Here is a 16,325-nt window from a genome sequence, read left to right on the forward strand (position 1 = left end):
TGTGTCCTTACAGTAGAATGATTTATAGTCTTTTGGATATATACCCAGTAATGGGATTGCTGGCTCAAATGGAATTTCTATTTCTAAGGCCTTGAGGAATCACCACACTGTCTTCCACAATGGTTGAACTAATTTACACTCCCACCAACAGTGTAAAAGTGTTCCTATTTCTCCACATCCTTCCAACATCTGTTGGAGATTTTTTAATGATCGCCATTCTAACTGGCGTGAGATGGTATCTCAGTGTGGTTTTGATTTGCATCTCTCTAATGACCAGTGATGATGAGCATTTTTTCATATGTTTGTTGGCCTCATGTATGTCTTCTTTTGTAAAGTGTCTGTTCATACCCTTTGCCCATTTTTGAATGGGCTTCTTTGTTTTTTTCCTGTAAATCTGTTTGAGTTCTTTGTAAATTCTGGATATCAACCCTTTGTCAGATGGGTAAACTGCAAGAATTCTTTCCCATTCTGTTGGTTGCCGATTCACTCTAGTGACTGTTTCTTTTGATGTGAAGAAGCCGTGGAGTTTGATTAGGTCCCATTTATTTATTTTGGCTTTTGTTGCCAATGCTTTTGGTGTTTTGGTCATGAAGTCCTTCCCTACTCCTATGTCCTGAATGGTTTTGCCTAGATTTTCTTCTAGGGTTTTTATGGTGCCAGGTCTTGTGTTTAAGTCTTTAATCCATCTGGAGCTAATTTTAGTGTAAGGTGTCAGGAAGGGGTCCAGTTTCTGCTTCCTGCACATAGCTAGCCTGTTTTCCCAACACCATTTATTAAACAGGGAATCCTTTCCCCATTGCTTGTTTTTGTCAGGTTTATCTAAGATTGTATGGTTGTAGATATGTTGTGTTGCCTCCAATGCCTCTGTTCTGTTCCATTGGTCTATATCTCTGTTTTGGTACCAGTACCATGCTGTTTTGATTACTGTAGCCTTGTAAGTATAGTTTGAAGTCCGGAAGTGTGATGCCTCCTGCTGTGTTCTTTTTGCATAGAATTGACTTGGCTATGCGGGCTCTCTTTTGGTTGCATATAAAGTTCATGGTGGGTTTTTCCAGTTCTGTGAAGAAAGTCAATGGTAGCTTGATGGGAATAGCGTTGATTCTGTAAATTACTTTGGGCACTATAGCCATTTTCACGATATTGAATCTTCCTAACCATGAACATGGAATGTTTCTCCATCTGTTTGTGTCCTCTCTTATTTCATTGAGCAGTGGTTTGTAGTTTTCCTTGAAGAGGTCCCTTAGGTTCTTTGTAAGTTGTATTCCTAGGTATTTTATTCTCTTTGTCGCAATTGTGAATGGCAGTTCATTCTTGATTTGGCTCTCTTTAAGTCTGTTATTGGTGTATAGGAATGCTTTTTATTTTTGCACATTGATTTTAAATCCTGAGACTATGCTGAAGTTGCTTATCAGTTTCAGGAGTTTTGGGCTGAGACAATGGGGTCTTCTAGATATACTATCATGTCATCTGCAAATAGAGACAATTTGGCTTCCTCCTTTCCTATTTGAATACCCTTTATTTCTTTTTCTTGCCTGATTTCTCTGGCTAGAACTTCCAGTACTATATTGAATAGGAGTGGTGAAAGAGGGCAATCCTTGTCTAGTGCCGGATTTCAAAGGGAATGCTTCCAGTTTTTGCCCATTCAGTATGATATTGGCTGTTGGTTTGTCATAAATAGCTTTTATTACTTTGAGATACGTTCCATCGATACCGAGTTTATTGAGGGTTTTTAGCATAAAGGGCTGTTGAATTTTGTTGAATGCCTTCTCTGCGTCAATTGAGATAATCATGTGGTTTTTGTTTTTGGTTCTGTTTATGTGGTGAATTACATTTATAGACTTGCGTATGTTGAACCAGGCTTGCATCCCCGGGATGAATCCTACTTCATCATGATGGATAAGTGTTTTGATGTGCTGTTGCAATTGGTTTGCCAGTATTTTTTTGAAGATTTTTGCATCTATGTTCATCATGGATATTGGCCTGAAGTTTTCTTTTCTTGTTGAGTCTCTGCCAGGTTTTGGTATCAGGATGATGTTGGTCTCATAAAATGATTTGGGAAGAATTCCCTCTTTTTGGATTATTTGGAATAGTTTCAGAAGGAATGATACCAGCTCCCCTTTGTGTGTCTGGCTGTGAACCCATCTGGACCTGGGATTTTTTTGTGTGGTAGGCTCTTAATTGTTGCCTCAACTTTAGACATTGTTATTGGTCTATTCATAGTTTCAGCTTCCTCCTGGTTTAGACTTGGGAGGACACAGATGTCTAGGAATTTAGCCATTTCTTCCAGGTTTACTAGTTTATGTGCATAGAGTTGTTTGTAGTATTCTCTGATGATGGTTTGAATTTCTGTGGAATCTGTGGTGATTTCCACTTATCATTTTTTATTGCATCTATTTGGTTGTTCTCTCTTTTTTTTTTATCAGTCTGGCTAGTGGTCTGTCTATTTTATTGATATTTTCAAAAAACCAGCTCTTGGGTTTATTGATTTTTTGAAGGGTTTTTCGTGTCTCTCCTTCAGTTCAGCTCTGATCTTAGTTATTTGTTGTCTTCTGCTATGTTTTGAGTTTTTTTGATCTTGCTCCTCTAGCTCTTTCAATTTTGACAATGGGGTGTCAATTTTGGATCTCTCCACTCTTCTCATGTGTGCAGTTATTGCTATATATTTTCCTCTAGAGACTGCTTTAAATGTGTCCCAGAGATTCTGGCATGTTGTGTCTTTGTTCTCGTTGGTTTCAAAGAACTTCTTTATTTCTGCCTTCATTTCATTGTTTATCCAGTCGACATTCAAGAGCCAGTTGTTTTGTTTCCATAATGCTGTGCAGTTCTGAGTTGGTTTCTGATTTCTGAGTTCTAACTTGTTTGCACTATGGTCTGAGAGACTGTTTGTTATGATTTCAGTTGTTTTGCATTTGCTGAGGAGTGCTTTACTTCCAATTATGTGGTCAATTTTAGAGTAGGTGGGATGTGGTGCTGAGAAGAATGTATATTCTGTGGATTTGGGGTGGAGAGTTCTGTAAATGTCTATCAGGTTTGCTTGTTCCAGGTCTGAGTTCAAGCCCTGGATATACTTGTTCATTTTCGGTCTGGTTGCTCTGTCTGATATTGACAGTGGAGTGTTCAAGTCTCCCACTATTATTGTGTAGGAGTCTAAGTCTCTTTTTAAGTCATTAAGAACTTGCCTTATATATCTGGGTGCTCCTGTATAGGGTCCATATATATTTAGAATCGTTAGCTCTTCTTGCTGTATTGATCCTTTTACCATTATGTAATGACCTTCTTTGTCTCTTTTGATCTTTGTTGCTTTAAAGTCTATTTTATTAGAGATGAGAATTGCAACTCCTGCTTTTTTTTTTTTTTGCTCTCCATTTGCTTGGTAAATCTTCCTCCATCCCTTTATTTTGAGCCTTTGTGTATCCTTGCATGTGAGAAGGGTTTCCTGGATACAGCACACAGATGGGTTCTGGCTTTTTATCCAATTTGCCAGTCTGTCTTTTGGTTGGTGCATTTAGCCCATTTACATTTAGGGTTGATATTGTTATGTGTGAATTTGATACTGCCATCTTGATGCTAACTGACTGTTTTGCCTGTTAGTTGATGTAGATTCTTCATTTTGTTGATGCTCTTTAGCATTTGGTATGTTTTTAGAATGGCTGGTACTGGTTGTTCCTTTCTATGTGTAGTGCCTCTTTCAGGAGCTCTTGTAAAGCAGGCCTGGTGGTGACAAAATCTCTGAGTACTTGCTTGTTCACAAAAAATTTTATTTTTCCTTCTGTTATGAAGCTCAGTTTGGCTGGATATGAAATTCTGGGTTGAAATTTCTTTTCTTTAAGGATGTTGAATATTGGCCCCCACTCTCTTCTGGTTTGTAGAGTTTCTCCCGAGAGATCTGCTGTGATTCTGATGGGCTTCCTTTTGTGGGTGACCTGACCTTTCTCTCTGGCTACCCTTAGTATTTTCTCCTTCATTTCAACCCTGGTGAGTCTGATAATTATGTTCCTTGGGGTTGCTCTTCTTGTGGAATATCTTTGTGGTGTTCTCTTTATTTCCTGGACTTTAATATTGGCCTGCCTTGCTAGGTTGGGGAAATTTTTCTGGATCATATCCTGAAGAGTATTTTCCAGCTTGGATTCATTCTCTTTGTCACATTCTGGTACCCCTGTCAAACATAGGTTAGGTCTCTTCACATAGTCCCACATTTCTTGGAGACTTTGTTTATTCCTTTTTGCACTTTTTTCTCTAATCTTGGTTTCTCGTTTTATTTCATTGAGTTGATCTTCAACTTCTGATATTCTCTCTTCTGCTTGGTCAATTTGGCTGTTGAAACTTGTGCATGCTTCAAGAAGTTCTCATGTTGTGTTTTTCAGCTCCTTCAATTCATTCATATTCCTCTCTAAGTTGTCCATTCTTGTTATCATTTTCTCGAATCTTTTTTCAAATCATTTTTCAAGGTTCTTAGTTTCTTTGCATTGATTTAGAACATGTTCTTTTAGCTCACAGAAGTGTCTCATTATCCACCTTCTGAAGTCTGATTCTGTCATTTCATCACACTCATTCTCCATCCAGCTTTGCTCCCTTGCTGGTGAGGAGTTTTGTTCCTGTGTAGGAGGTGACGTGTTTTGGTTTCGGGTGTTTTGCTCCTTTTTGCACTGGTTTCTTCCCATCTTTGTGAATTTATCCACCTGTCGTCTGAGTAGTTGCTGGCTATTTGATTGGGTCTCTGAGTGTACACCCAGATTGTTGCTGTTGAAGTATTTCTGTTGCTTAGTTTTCTTTCTAACAGTCTAGCCCCTCTGCTGTATGATTTCTGAGGTCCACTCCAGTCCCTGCTGCTATGGGCTCCGCCCTTCTGTCCTGGGCTCCACCCTGTTGCCCATGGGCTCTGCCCTGCTGTTGTGGGCTTCGCCCTGTTGGCGGAGTCTCTCTGTTATGGTGGGTTGCCTTGGCAATGGCAGGCTGTGTCAGCAATGGGCGTGTACCTCAGTAGGGGTGGAATGCCTCAGTAGTGGCGGACGCCCCTCCCCCACGGAACTGCACCGTCCTGGGTTCAGCTGTGCCCAAAGTGAAACTCTCAACCCTGAGCATTTCGAATCACTGTTTTGTTTGTCCCTGTGGGGGTGGGACCTTCTGAGCCTGATTACCTGGCTCCCTGCCTCAGAGCCCTTACTCCCTCTTTTTTTTTTTTTAAAGTTGAAAGGTTGATTCTCTCCCAGGTGTTTTAGTCGCCTGCTGATAGGGCACCAGGATCTGTGTGATTTCCCGTACAGAGGCCCACTGCACCGGCTCAAATGTCGCTTCCCGGGAATCTTTTTGTCTGGCTCACTGTCCAAGTCCCGTTTAATCAGATGGATATGCTAATCTGCCCTCCCAAATCTCAGATTACCTGTTTAACATGGCACCCAGATCAGTGTGTTTTGTGCAGGGTGCCGCTGCACTGCAGTGCTGGCCGAAATGGCCCGCACAAGCCGAGAGGGCTGCGCTGGCTTCCTGTGTCTCTCCTACACCTGGGAATTTTCCCATTCTGTGGGCAACAAAGACCATCTGGAAATGCGGCTAGGACTCACCCTCTGCACCTTCACTGAGAGCTGCAATCTCGAGTTGTTCCTACCACGCCATCTTGGAAAAAACTCTATATTGATACTTTTATAAACCGATAACAACTTAACTTTAATCTTAAAGGAAAGAAAATAAATAACCAAAAAGCTGTATACTTTGTTTATTCTCACCCTACATTTTGAATGTTGAATATCACAATTTACAATTTTACATAGCCTATCTCTTAACAAATTATCAATTTTTTAAATTAGTTTTAACTTTTTGTCTTCATACTGATAATATTTGTAGTTTTTCAGTATTAGAATGCTCACGTCATGATTTCAGTATTAGAATAACAATCATCTTAGCATCTTTTTCTTTCAGTTTAAAGAACATTCTTTATCATTACATGTAGAAAAGATCTCATAGCAATAAATTTTCCTGGGTTTTATTTTGAAACATTTTATCCATCTTTCATTTCTGAAAGATAATTTTTCTATTATCTTTAAGATACTTTTGATATCTTAAGTATTTGTAGTTGACAAATGTTTATATTTTTCCCCTCAGCACTCCAAACATATCATCCTGTTCCCTCCTGGCCTATATGGCTTATGCCGTGGTGTATTAGAAATTTCTTATATTTGTTTCTTTTCTCTCACTTATCTCAAGAGTCTCTTTGTTTCTGACATTTAACAGGTTGATTATAGTATGTCATGGGGTACTGTTAATGTCACCCAGTTGGTGACATTAACCTTATTATACCTGAATATTTATATTATTTTCCAGCTCTGGAAAGTTTTCTGTTATTATTTCTTTGAATACGCTTCTAATGTTTTGTCTTTCCCCATGCTTGCTTTCTTTTGGGTTATTGAAAATAACCCAAATATTTGATCTTTCAATTTTGTTCCATAGATTTTATTAGCATTCTTCACTACTTTTAACCTTTTTTCTCCATGAATAATGTGTTTCAAGTAGCCTGTTTTCAGATGCACTGATTCTTCTGGTTTATCATTTCTGACATTGATGCTTTATTTTGCATATTTCATTTGGTTCATTGTATTTCTCAGCTCCAGGATATGTTTTATTTCTTTTTTAATTATCTCATATTTTCTGTTAAATTTTGCAAATAAATTTCTGAATTAATTCTACATGGGTTTACTTGTTGTTCATTGAGTTTTCTTAAAACAGGTATTGTGTCTGAGAAATCACACGTTGCCATTACTTTTGGGTACATCTCTATCAGCTTTGTTTTGTGAAGTCATATTTCACTGAATGTTTCTGAAACTTGTGGATGTACAATGATGTCTTCCCATTTGAGGATTAAGGTATGTATTCTAATCTTTGATGCCTGGCTTTGTTTGTGCCTGTCCTTCTTCAGAGAGCCTTCCAGAAATTCTAAGCAGAGTGACTATCATATGTCCTGATCCTGTGATTACTTCAGACATCTCATCAGGATTCTCTAAATCCAGGCTTGTCATGAGTCTCACAAAGACTCTGAGTTTGACATTGTTCTGCGGCCTGTACAGCCCTAGGAAAGTCACAAAGAGTATTGGGGCTGTATGGGAAAGTTGGCTAGGACTTAAGCCTAGATGACTATTCCAGTTATTCAGATGGGCATGCTTCTCAGCAGGTCCCTGTACAGGCAGGATGGTCTCCATCTTGAGCAAAAAAAATACCAAAGCTGAGTGAGACTGGGCCATCTCAGGATCTGTTTTGGGATGGCAGTTGGTGAGCCCATCATGCAGGCTTAGAGAGTTGGAAAGAAAGACATAAGATAGTCTCCCTTTGTGTCTTTGTCTTTAGATTTCGGAGCCAGGATTTCAGCTGAGGAGAACAGGAACCTAGCCACAAGGCAACTTCCGGGTTTACTGCCATGACTGATGTCAGCAGATAGATAAGCCTCTTCCCCAATGTGCTAATGTGTGTGTGACTTCTCCTGAAACCCTTGGAAGACGATTTTAGTTACAGACTCAAGGCCCTTGTGGGATGATGCAGTTTCTGGGCTTGAATCAAAAGTAAAATCAGCAGATCAGCCACTTGGGTGCCAACCCACATACTCAAAATGACCCAACTAGATCTTGGGCTCCACAGAGTTTAACAAACTTCTACCTGAATCCCAAGGGTATTACAGAGTATTTCTTTCTGTAAATGAGTTCAGAACTCTTGTTGTTTTAGGGGAATATGAATAAGTTACTTCCTGTTCTGTCATTATGCTAAATATTCTATTTTTATATTGTATGCTATTATTATTAAGACAGTAATTCCAAAGCAGAACATTTCTTTGTCAAGATAGAGCTGAACAAACCACACCTCTGTGGAAATATAAATTTATCAAGTATAACTTAAAGAGCACATAATATGGAGCTTCTATGCTTCTGAATATATTTTTTTGTTTTGGTGATTGTGTCTTCTGTTATACATACATTGATTTTGTTTCTCAAATTAAAGATGAAAATTGGCATGTTATAATAATATTTCTTTTAGCATTTAGTAATTTTGAAGAGGTCATTTTCCATACTGACTAAAAGTTAACTTCAGGGCCAGGCACAATGGCTCACACTTATAATCCCAACACTTTGGGAAGCTGAGGCAAGAGGATCAGTTGATGTTAGGAGTTCAAGATCAACCTGATAAACAGAGTCAGATCTTATCTCTACAAAAATTAAAATAAGAATAAATAAAATAAATAAAAAATTTGGCTGACATGGTGGCATGTGCCTGTAGGCCCAGCTACTTGGGAGACTCAGCTCCGGAGGGGAAGTCTGCAGTAAGCTATGATGGTACCACTGCACTCCAGCCTGAGTGAAAGAGCAAGACCTTGTCTCGAAAAATGTGTGTGGGCGTATTATATAATATATAAACACATTTATATTTATATAAATATACCTATAAAATAAAAGTTAACTTTAACCTTTAACTCTCAATTTATTTTGCTTTTTGAAAGAAAAACAGAGGTATAGATTATATATGTGAAAACTATTATCTATAATTTTTTAAAAAAAATAAATTTTTGATGAAATTTTCTATTATGTAAAAATAAAATATTAATTTAAAGTAGAAACTATCATAACCAAGATACTAACTTGCAAAAATATAAAATGTAACACAATCATTTGTATTTATATAGTTAATTCAATAGCAAATTATATGACCTAGTTTCATGTATGCAATTAGCAATTCAACTAAATCTCTTATTCTAAATTACTGGAGATCTGATGGTGCCCATGAGAACCAGCAGGATACCATCTATTTTAAGTATGTCTTAATAGCTGGTTATGATAAATTTCATAATTTTTTTAATTTAGTAATTTATACATTTTTTGAACTGTAAATCTCAATCTAAAATATTGCATAAATCACACCTATTTCTACTTTGTAGTAAATAATAGGCAAAGGATAATAATAGTTATTTTTTCTCTTTCTTTCAAATTTCTAAACTGAACTTAACCAAAAAAGAGAAAATTTAATAGCCTTCTCTTTTATAGATGAAATTAATAACTTTATTATTTTATTTATTTGTATAATAGAAAGAGTATTTTGTTTTCTAGTATAATGGTGTGTAGTTTAAAGGTGGAGATTCATGCCAGAACTTCACCTCATACATTAAGCTAAATTTTATATCAAAATTGCCTATTGTAGAAGACATATATGTGAGATTTTAAATTGTTGTCTTATACATTGCTTTGGTCTGAATGTTTCTTTTTCTCTAAAATTTACATGTTGAACTCTATTTACCAATGTGATGGCATGAAGAGGTGGGCTTTTGGGAAGGGATTAAGTTATGAGAGTTAAACCTTCAGGAATGGAATTACTGCCTTTTACAAAGAGACTCCAGAGAGCTGCCTTCTCTCTCTAAAGTGTGAGGAGAGAGCAAGAAAATGCCATTTTATAAACTAGAAAGTGGACCTTCACCAGACACTAATTTTACCAGCACATTGATCTTGTACTCCCCAACCTCCAAAACTTTGAGAAATTGATGCTTTTTATTTATAAGCCACCTACTTTGTGGCATTGTGTTTTAACGACTCAAATAGACTAAGGCAAGTATTATTGAACATTTGCAAACACTTGAGCTAGCCACCGTATTTAAACAAAGGAATTAGGATCAGATAAATGAGGTAAAACATACTTTAAAACTGCTATGGTTTTGTTTGTTCACTTGTTTTGTTTTTTTGTTTTTTTGTTTTGAGATGGGGTCTCGCTCTGTATGTAGCCCAGGCTGGAGTGCAGTGGCACGATCTCGGCACTTCAACCTCTGCCTCTCGGGTTCCAGTTCAAGCAATTCTTCTACCTCAGACTCCCAAGTAGCTGGCATTACAGGCATGAGCCATGCTATGGTTTCAATGTGTCCTCTTCATTTGCTGGATCCTAATCTCTTTGCCCTCATGAATAGATTAATCTCAGCTATGCCCTCATTAATGGGTTACTAGATTCACAAGAGCTCTGTCTTCATGAAAAAATTAACATTAAAAGTGGATTCATTATCGTAGGAGTGATTTTGTTATAAAAGTAAGCTTTCCTTGTCTTTCTTGCTCTTGCCCTTCACTATGTGATGCCCTACATCATATTGTGATGCAGCTATAAGGCCCTAACCAGGTGTTGATGATATGTTCTTTCCCAGCCACCAGAACCATGAACCAACTAAACTTCTATTCTTTATAAATTACCTAGTTATTGGTATTCTGTTTTAGTAAGTGAAAGAGACTGAGACAGAAACCATCTTGGTTATCATCATTCTATTTAAGCTTCTTCTCAATAATATTAATGTAGTTTTTAGGATTTTTGTAAATTAGCACCATGTCCTTTTATAATAACATAAACTGGCAACTTTTTACAAGTTAACAAGTTTCATTTTTTTAGAAATTTTGTATCTGCCATTTCAATTCTAAAATATGAGAACAAAATATCTCAACACTAAATGTAGTTATTAATGTTAATAAAATTTTTTGATTTAATTAAGTTTTTAATAATCCACGTATCAGAAGCACCTGCTTAGATTTACATGTTGATAGCTGTTAAATATTTAATGTTTTTCATTCATGAGATATAAATATATGTTTCTGTTGTTTTATAAATATCCAACTGTTGGTGAAATCATATCTTTCAGGGAACATGGGGCTGTATGAGAAGTGATGTCCACTCTGACTCCAAAAGTTACAGGAGTGCAGGCCACATACACATCATGGCAGTTGTGTCTATTCATCCACACTCAAAAGGCTTAACCTTTCGAGGAGTTATGGGCTTCTTAGGTAAAGAGGTCAGCAAGCATGGCACAGAAGAATCCCAGCATATTAATATATCACTTCCTGGAAACCAGAAAGTGGATGATGTGGCATGGGACACAAACCATTACCAGTTAGCCCTGCAGTTCAGTTCAACACTGGCGGACACTGTAGAAGCTGCTCAAGTGAATTAAGAACTGTATGATTTGAAGCCACACTTGAAGACACTTCTGACCTCAAATTTCTGACATTCCATTACTCAGAAGGGAAAGGGTGTTCTGGCACTCCAGTACCTATGTCCTGAGGGCAGCAGCTGAACAATTCCTAGGTGATGTTCTCTGCCCAAGGCAATTCTTTACCATAATTTCTTCTCAAGAAAGGAGCAGACAACCTGGGTCTCAGAGAGACGTGGGTACTGAAGCAGATTTGCCAGGAATTTACAGCTCTGCTTAATTCTTTCAGATGATAGAAGTTTCCTGTATCAGCTTTGCCAACTCTTCAAGACAACCCCTTTAAGCTTCACCTGCACCAGGAGAAAGTCACAGGTCTGACAGTAACAGCATATGGGTGTGGTGTGTTGGTTGCCCTTTGCTGAGTCCCCACCTTCGGCATACTGAGGGAATGTGTTCTTTCCGCGTCCACAACTATAGTTTTCAGGGCGAGAACTTCCCAGCGCCATGCCCCCTTCCCATCTCTCTCCATCCAGGAGATTTAACCGTCTCTGTTTTAATTTTCCCGGGCTCGGCCAGCATCAAAAAGTCAATCACTCCCGCGGAAGTTTAAGGGAACTCTTTTCATTGGCCAGGGGGTCTTGGAGAAGATGGGGGTTCCCCCCCCGTTAAAAGTCCCCTTCTTCCACACCCCTTTGGACTCATGTTTGGATCCCCTTCTGCACACACTCTCTCTCGTGTGGCAGTCTCTCTTCTCCTTTTATTTTTCTCTTTTTATCTAAATAAAAAACTTTCGGCAACACTTTTTGGGTACGGGATTTACTTTACTAGCAAACCGTGCACCTGCCGTGGTCCCCTCTCATACTAGATAGAGTGAAAGACCAAGAACCTACAACATTCTCTCGAGGGAGCTGTGCCTTCCTGGCACCCCAAAACCCAGTTACAATACTTGACAGACTGAAACATTGAAGTTGCTAATGAACTTTTCATCTGTATGGAGGTCTTCAGAAGCGCTAGAGACACTGCAAAGTTTTCCACTGCAGTTTCTGGAAACCTGGGAGGTATGGAGAGAGGAAGCCCTTTTGCAGACCACTGGCACTTTGGGAAGGAACAGGGGCGCTTCTGCTTCCATGACCTGAGCCCTGGAAGCTGCTGCTTCTTGCCACGAGGGACAGTGGTGTATAATGCATTACTGGTTATTTGTCAGGGATGAGTAAGTCCACCACGGTGTTTTCTACAAAACTCTGGAATAGTCAGGGCACTGCGAACATTAAAGGAAAGACACGTTTGCCCCTGTAGCCCCAGGCTCTGACAGGCCTGATAGCTCTAGGCGTCTTAAAGACACACCCTCAAGCCCATGAACTGCCCTGCGCACTGCCTGATGTTCGCCCACGCCTCAGCTCCTGGTGGGAGCTACCCTGCAACTGTCTGACTTCTAGGCTCTACCGCTGACTGAGAACTCCGGCAGTCCTGAGAGACTGTTTCCCCTGGCCCTGAGTGGGCTAGAGTCTGAAACAGGAGGAGATGGCTTTACCCGTAGAATAGGAAAAGTGGAACCTATTAATTGGTTTTGGCAAAAACAACTTCTGAGAATATTTTTACTTTATGTGAGAAATAAACGTAAATCTTATTTTATGATGTATTTTATATCTTAGTTGTGTTTGAAAGTGTTTTGATTTTTGGAAAAACATCAAGATAAATAATGACATTTGTTGTAAAAATATATATGCATGTGTGTGTGTGTGTGTGTGTATATATATATATATACACACAGAGAGAGAAGAAGGTTCTGATATCTATGTTACCACTTTATTTTATTTTAAAATGTTTTAATAAATCAAGATTCAAGATTCTGGCAAAATTTAAAATAGAATGTGCAGAGACTGTCTCACATGCCCTAATTAATCTAGTATATTAATTGATATTCTCATTTAATTTACATTTCTTATATTTAGATGTGTTATCAAGAACACAGAATTCAATTGGTATTTTCACAGAAGTGAAAAGTTTTGAGTATTTTTAATACCTTATAGCTTTATTTTTCCAACTAGAGTCAGAGCGTTAAGTAACATGATTAGCACAGGCTCCAAATTTCCTTAAAAATTTGACATAACACATATAAACTTTTTGACCTGATTGACAGTAGAGAAGAAGGAATTTTAAAATCGGAGTATATCAGAGAGTGTATGATTAGACAGCTCAACAACAAGGGTGTCTGCATTATTACTTAAAATTTAGCATCATTTTTAAAGTAATTCTTATTCACCAAAATGGAAGAAAATGACTAGTATAAATTGTTCTGAAAAAATCTTTTATTGTTTTCAAGTTATTTTCTTAGGTAACTCTTTAAAACATAATACTTGAGGAACATAATATGATTCTCCAGATTGAACTGAATCCATGAGGTCTTTAGTATCTGTAAAATTTTGTCACAAGCACTGTGGAGATATCAAAATATATCTGCAATGCAAGGTATAACATAAAGTGAGTGTTTTCTTTGAATGTGATTTTCTATTTTAATGTTTTTATCACTGAAAAATATATACCAGTTATTGACTCATGAATATTTACTCTCATGAACATGTTAGCTACAAAAATATCTATTACTCTCTATATCAAATATAGAATTAAGGTCAATACATAGTAAATTTAATAAAGTCTCTTCAGAAGTTAAATCATCACCCCTTAATTTATACAAATGTATCTGTCATATATATATATATATATATATATATATATATATATATATTCCCTTTCTTTCTGTCATATATATATGTATATATATATATATATTTCCTTTCTTATCAGAAATATAATATATCAAACCCAAGACATTCTTTTTGGCAAAGGCTACTTACTATATACATTGAATAAAAATGACATGATCTGCAAAATATTCATATAAATTTAGATCATACTGAAAAGTATGTAAGCCTCTGAAATTAATCAAGTGATCACAAAAAAACCTAATAATTTTTAGAACTTATAACAGGATAGTTAAAATGGATAAGATGTATTACAAAGCAAGCTTTCAAAATTACACCCAGTAGTTACCGAATGCCACAATTAATCTAAATGTTTAACTTTCTACCACTTAGTAACTTGAAAAATAAAGTTAGGCTTGGCGAATATGTCATTTTGAATATTTTATCAAGCAAAAGACTAAGTATAAAAGAAAGCAGGATCAAGAAGAATTTAGACATCTGTCTCTCTCACCGTTTGCCTAAATTTCTTTTACTTCATAGAGTCATGTGCTCTGATGAAAGCTGTGTTTGAATGATGACAAAGGCAAAAAGGGACGTTACCTATATGATGTGTTTTGAAGAAGGCAAGATAGATGTGCTAAACCTGAGCATTACCCAATCCCCAACTAAACTTCTGAGCTTCTAAAATTGAATTTAACAAAATGGACGTTGCCGGTAATATAGAAGCTCACCTTTAAAAGTATATAAATTAATTAGGAAGAAAGAAAAGTGTAACTAATCTTCCATTTAACAGGAAGCTTCAGATTAGTTTCTTAATTTAGGAAGCTGCCAGTTTTGAAAGTTAAGAAAGGGTGTGGTGCTTAATGTCCTAAGGAAGATGGTAAGACAGAATGAGTTAGATCAAGAGGCAAAATAAGTTTCAAAGAGTTGCAGAACTTGAAGTGTACTTATCCGGAAATAAAATGGAAACAAACTGGATAAGAGAAACTTAGTATATTTTACATACTTCACCAGTCTATTGATGCCATGTCTAAGTTCCACAGCAGGCTCCGACCTTACCGTGACATATATCATTGGAGAGCAAATGTCAGGGTAAAGGCAAATATACATTTTGCATGCACATAATGAGAGTCCAACTGGCAAACAGTTTCACAAATATAATAGATAAATGATACATGTTTCATTTTATATATTACTTTTAAATAGTAATCTTTCTTCCAGATGCAATATTAATTCAATTTATGAAAAATATTTTTCTAACACCATCTACTTCTTCTGGTAAAGGTTAAAGAGTTTCTTGTCAAATAAAAGCATGCTATTTTTTAAATAAAGGGCAGGTATGTTAATATAACTTGGATTTACTCGCACATATGTCTTAAGTCTTACTGCATGATTGGATGAGATGACCTTTATGTCCATCACACCTTGGGACTTTACAATTATCTGATTAAATAACTTTTATTTATTCTTATTATATACAATATGAAATGTCATATACCACCAACAATTCTAATTAAGTAGTACTTTTCTAATCATGGAGATTTCTATGCCAAGAGCTCAGGAATAAATATGAATAACCAACTCCATAGGGTTTATGTTGATCATGTTCATGAGTAGAGTTATTAGAACTTCAGGTACCAGGATCAAAAGCTGCAAACTAATTGCAAAAATAGCTGAAAGTCTCATGGCCTGCATGTTGATATGAAACAAGAATTTATCTCTATTTGCCATTTATTAGCGGTGTAATCTAGGTCAAGTCAGCATAGTAAGACTTTATATTATTACAGCAAACTATTTTATGAGGATTAAAACCACTTATTTTAAACCAGTTGATGAGGATTAAAACCTTTTATTATTAAAATCACTTATTTGATTCTTAAGTGTTATATAAATTTAAATCTTTTTACAAAATATTGTCACAATTATATAATTATATTAATATACTAGGAATAAAAGAATTTTTCTCTATTATCTTCTGAACTATTTTAGTTCCTTTCTTTATGCTACTCCAGGAAACAGTGATTTTTCTGGAAAGGTAAATTTGATAGAGAACATGAGAAAAACCTGTCCTGAATCTCTTGAATTTTAATATTTTTTAATATCTTCAGGTATACAACCTGATGCATCTTCTAACTTTGTACTTTGTGCTTTGTTTAATCAGCTATGTTCGTGATTCCCATATATTAGTCACAAACATGTATGAATAGTTTCAATGTAGGAAACTCTGGATAATAGAAATACATACTTAATAATTAGTTGATAGAAGTTAATGGAGAAAATGGAGTCACAGATCACTGGAATAACAATTAAATGCTCTCCTTTTAATCAAACTATGTGTTTTCAATTTTCACACCCTCATCATTTTAGGTGGTCTGTACAATTCTATTTGTTCTTCTTAATATGCACCAATAAAAAGTACTGAAATAAAAGGACAAATTGGTTGGAATCAAGTTTTAATCATCATGTTCAGTAGCATTGTTATTAAACTCTATTGCTTTGTGAAATTTGGTTCCTTTAAAATTCTATTACATTAACAGCAGATTTCAGATAACCAAAAGGAGGTTCAAAAAGCTAGGTCTTAAAACAGAAAAATTTCTTTACAGTTGATGTAAGATATTATCAAAATAATATTAAACAATCTTGTTTAGTATACAGAATAGGCTGAGTAATATTAAAATAGCATATTGATTTTTAAG

The sequence above is a fragment of the Callithrix jacchus genome, chromosome 3 (assembly GCF_049354715.1).
Source record: "Callithrix jacchus isolate 240 chromosome 3, calJac240_pri, whole genome shotgun sequence".
NCBI classification, from domain to species: Eukaryota; Metazoa; Chordata; class Mammalia; order Primates; family Cebidae; genus Callithrix; species Callithrix jacchus.